Here is a 5485-nt window from a genome sequence, read left to right as displayed (position 1 = left end):
TTAGATATGTTATTATAAAACATGTTTTAGTTAAGGAGTTATTGATACTTCAAGTGCAAAATGATGATATAAAACCTTGATAAAAATACACTTTTAAGTGCTAATCACCATACTCGTAAAAATACAACCTTGGTTGGAGAAATCACCCAAATTTTAGTTAGAAGAATGATAACAATGATGCACAAACTTCACAACCACCATTTTAAGCACACTATAATTTTCAAAATTCTTATGGATATACACCTTCTTATGTTTTACCTCTTAGAAGAAATCTTGAGCAAACATTGCATGCATTAATTGAAAAGCAAGAGGCAATCAACACTCAACTTGCTTAAAGCATAACAGATTTTAAAGATATTCTTGCAAAATTCACATCTCCTCTCAGTTTTCAAGAGTAAGATGGATTAAGTCCAATAAGTCATTACTCTCTATAATGGTAAGGTTTTTGAAAAACCAATTATTGAACCTTGTAAGAAAGATGATGAGTCAATCTCTATAGGTAAGGAAAGTGTTAAACTTGAACATTGCAAATGAAAGACTGATTCCCCACCAGTACTTTCATTCTCACATGCCATGACCAAACAAAAAAAAGTTATTCATGATTTTGAAATCTTTGAAACTTTCAAACAATAAGAAATCAAGGATGAAAAAGGCACCAAAAATGTTGTCACAGAGCATTTTTTAAAATTGACAATAGATTCAACATCCGACATTACACCAATCGATGATAACTTTCCTGTTGAATCTTTACTTTCTCTTAATTCAATGCCTTAGTTTATTAAAAATATCAATTTTCTTACTTTAAGATTTTTGCCAGCTCATTTGGATAACTAAGACAAGAAAATTTTTGAACGATGTGCAAAACTTTTATTAGGATGACCCTTACTTATTTAAATATTCTCCTGATCAAATATTTCAAAGATGCATTCCCAATAATAAGGTAAGTAATGTCATTAAATTTTATCACTCAAAGGCATATCAGAATCATTTCTCATTAAAAAAGAGGACTACAAAAATCTTACAAAGTGGATTTTACTAGACCATCATATTTAAGGATTCACATGTATTCTGCAAAACCTGTGAAAATTGTCAAAAAGTAGGATTTATTTCAAAACATAGAAAGTCTTTAAATAATCTTCTATTGACTCTTAAGTCTCATCATAGTAGAGATATGCATTATGCAATTCATAGCTTACGACCCTATTTTCATAAAGAACATGATAGGCATAGTCTTGGGAATCTAACTAAAAAAAGACCATATTTGCCATTTTTTAAGAAAATTAGATGGGAAGTCTATTCCCGACTTATAAAGGGCGTTTAAGTTATTTTTAGACATAAAACCAAGGAAAGATGTAAGTCACAATCATAACTACTTATACATACACGTGTTTTTTATTTAAAAGAGAGAGAGAGAGAGAGAAAGACTTCAGCTGGCCTATATATAGGTGGTATGATTGCATTTTTAATTTCTCATTTATAAATTACTTTCTTCTATCTTTTCATTTCTACTCAACCCACACATTCAAGAGATATAGAAGTGTGTAGAAATGACAAGTTCCTCAAGTCATAACATAAAAAACATTTATGTCTTCAGTGGATCCAGTCCTAGGAAGGAAATAGAGTTTTTAGAATCAGCAAATCATCTTGGTTAGGTACTGGTTGAGAGAAAGATTTATTTAGTGTATGGGGGAGGCGTTAATGGGGTGTGTGTAAATAGCTGTATTTCTAGGAGGTAGTCAAGTTTTAGAGGTTGTCCCCAAAGCTTTAATACAAAGAGATGTCATTGGAAAAACAATTGGAGAGGAACTACAGGTCTCCACAATATCTAATCGAATAAATGCAATATTAAAACACGTTGATGCCTTAATTACCTTACCAAGTGGTCTGGGCACATTAGAAGAGATCTTTCATATTTTCTCATGGGCTCAATTACACATTCACCATAAACTCATGGGTATATTAAATGTTAATAATTTTTATAATAAGTTATTATCTTTTTTTAATTATGTTGTGGAACAGGCATTTCTAACATCTTCAGCACTACAAATCATAATTTTTGCTGCTGCTACTGAACAATTGATTAACTAACTACAATCTTTCATCCTTATAATTAATCCCTCCATGAGTCGTATAAATTGGTCAACTAAGAAAAGTTGTAAAAAGCTGAGATTGGATTTGAGCATTAGTTTGTAAAAACTTGTGTCTTTTGGTTTTATTAATAACATAATATTTGTGAACACTGACAAACCTGAAACACACTTAAACAAATATACTTTTTCTTTCTACTTTAGGACATTGAGGACAATGTCTCATTTTAGTTGGGGGGGAAAAGGGTAGTAGTTGATATTAAAAAAAAAACTGTGTTTTCCATTTCATAAACCATTTGCAAAATTGTTGCTACTAAAATGACATAGTAAAAAAGAATTTTATTAACTCTTGAGATATATCTTGATAAACATTTTTCAATGGTTATTTGCAATATTTATAATAAGGTCTATCAATAGTTCCTGATCTTGTTCTAAAAATCAAGATGCCTAAATACATGGGAAATACCTTCTTTTATAGGCCAAAATTTAAAACTATTGATTTGATGACTAATTGTTGAGCGGGTGACCAACTCTTGGCTTCGTGACAATCCTTATCTTCTTGTCTAAACAAAATGTCATTGTTAACGTCAGAATTCGAATAGACTTAAGTCATCAAAGTTATAGGAAATTGTCTCAGCTTTCCTACGAAAAAAATTAAGGTCATTTAGACTTATAAAACTCAAGATATGGGCTGAATACTGAACAATTTCTGGGCTGCAGGACAAATTCAGACTTCTTTATTATTGCAATGATTTGGACTTCCGAACAGCAGAATTAAGTCTTATATTCCATATGAAAGTTTAGGCCTATGTCTTAGCTTTCCATCCATATAAAATAGACCTAAATCCAAGTTTTAGAGCTCCAATTATGATCCAACTACCGAATAGTGTTCCAGTTTGGACTAAACTAGCGTCTCTTTTTTTAAGCTTCACCCTATCTTTGTTTTCTTAATTTCAGTAGTTGAACTTATCAATCAATTCTTTGATTTATGTAATAGGCTTGCATTGAGGATAAAAATTTACCATAAATTAAAGATGTCTTATAGTATCAGACTAGTTATTCTAAAACATGCTTTAGTTAAAGAGTTATTAATACTTCAAGTGCAAAATACTGAAATAAAACCTTGATAAAAATACCCTTTTAAGTACTAATCAATAATCTTTGAAAGATCATTTTGTAATTAATTTTGAATTCCCTACCTTTTCTACCCCCCATATATTTAATATTTTAAATTATAATCCACATATGAGGCACTTTTTTGGTAATAAACAAATTGGTTCCTTTCCACAAATACAACAACAAAAAAATCTTTCTTTTAAAAATACAATTTTTATTTTAAATTATGAAAGGCCAAAAATCCCAAAAGTTATTTGAGCATTATTTCACACTCGAAAATTTTTTGGCATTTTAAAAAAACATATTGCATGAATTTTACAATAAGTTTGTAAAATTTCTAAGGATTTTAAAAAAATTTCAATAACCTTAAAAATTTTAATTATTGAAAATTAATGCTCAATATTTCGATATAAATATTGAACCTATAACTAGGCTAATTTTTAAATATCAGGAGTTGACTAGAAAATTCTTAAAATTATTTTGGATATTCATCAATTTTAATTAGGAGTATTTGTCACTATAAAATACAAGTTGTGGAAAACACATTTACCTTTCAAGATGGGTGAACCCTGTTAGAGCACCTATATGGATTTTTCCTATAAGCATTTATCTGGATGACACAACTAAAAGATTGATGTCTTCTCCCAAGTGTAGGAGTGTCGAAGTAATAAATAACCCAACAAGACTGAGCTCGAACCACATGGAGGTTAACTAGATAATAATAATAATTATTATAAGTTAAAGAAAACTTTGAGATGTAAGTTAATGTAAGGATTAAACAATGATAAAAGCAAATGTTAAGGTTAAAGAATCCACTAATTGTATTTCAAATATGTACATTATAAACTCTTTTTATTACTCAACTGGAAACCACATACAAAGGAAGTTTCAATTAAATGATTTATCCTTAATAGTTCATTATAAATTTTTAACATTATCATATTAATTATCTTATTTAAGTAACACCAAACTTTTAAATATTATCAAGAATTCATGATGCTAACTTATGTTAACAACAAATCAAGTTCCTTTCATAGTATAGGTGTAGGTTATATCATATGGTTGACTATGAAAATACTAAGCATTTGTTATACCAAGTGTTATATAACACAAATCTAGATTAAGCATTTAACAAGCAAAGTATTAAGTGTTAGTAAGATAAAAAGATAGGACATATTAATAACAAACTTTCTTGTATATAAACATTGAAGTTCATGTTGAGTTTATATTATACCTATTTTAACACCATTACTGAAACCTTTTCACTTTGACATAATAAATTTAGCTAAACATAGATAAACAAGATAAGATCATAATTATATAAGTATAGTAAAGGAGATGAAAGATATAAACAAGAGATTAATAAAAGCACAACTTAAGCATTACAAAAATATAAAGAGATAAAGCAATAACATGATCTTGTTCTAAAAACCAAGATGCCTAAATGTATGACAAATGCCTCATTTTATAGGCCAAAATTTAAAACTAATCATTTGATGACTAATTGTTGAATGGGTGGCCATATCTTGACTTGGTGACAATCCTTATCTTCTTGTTTGCCAAAAATGTTATTACTAATATTATAATTTGAACAGATTGTCCATATGAAAGTTCTAGAAAATTATCTCATCTTTCCAACAAAAAAAGAAAGGTCATTTGGACTTCTAGAACTCGAGATATGGGTTGAATACTGAATAGTAACTAGATTGCATGATAAATTCGGACTTCTTCGTTATTGCTACAATTTAAACTTGAAAGTGACCTTTTTGAATCTTTGACTCTTCATAAAAGTTTTAAGTCTATATCTTAACTTTTCTTCTATATAAAGCAGACTTAAATCCAAGTTCTAAAGCTCCAATTATGATCTAATAACTAAATAGTGTTTCAGTTTGGATTGAACCAACATCTCTTTTCTAATATTAGTCTTCTCTTTGTCTTCTCAATTTCAGTAGTTAAACTCATCAATCAATCTCTTGATTTATGTGATAGGCTGACATTTAAGATGAATATTTACTATGAATTAAAAGTATCTTATATTATTAGATATGATATTATAAAGCATGTTCTAGCTAAGAAGTTATTAATACTTCAAATGCAAAATGATGATATAAAACCTTGATAAAAATGCACTTTCAAGTATTAATCATTGGGCATATGAGCCCATAATAATTCAAAATGTCAAATTTATTCATGAGCATATATCTTTGTTTTGAGTCATAGACAAACTATCAAATAGAAACTCATCAAAACCTTTAAACTATATCTAGACAACACAATGTAGC

This window comes from Populus euphratica, unplaced genomic scaffold (assembly GCF_000495115.2).
Source record: "Populus euphratica unplaced genomic scaffold, PopEup_1.0 scaffold1057.1, whole genome shotgun sequence".
Lineage (NCBI taxonomy): Eukaryota > Viridiplantae > Streptophyta > Magnoliopsida > Malpighiales > Salicaceae > Populus > Populus euphratica.
This window is presented reverse-complemented; position numbering follows the sequence as displayed.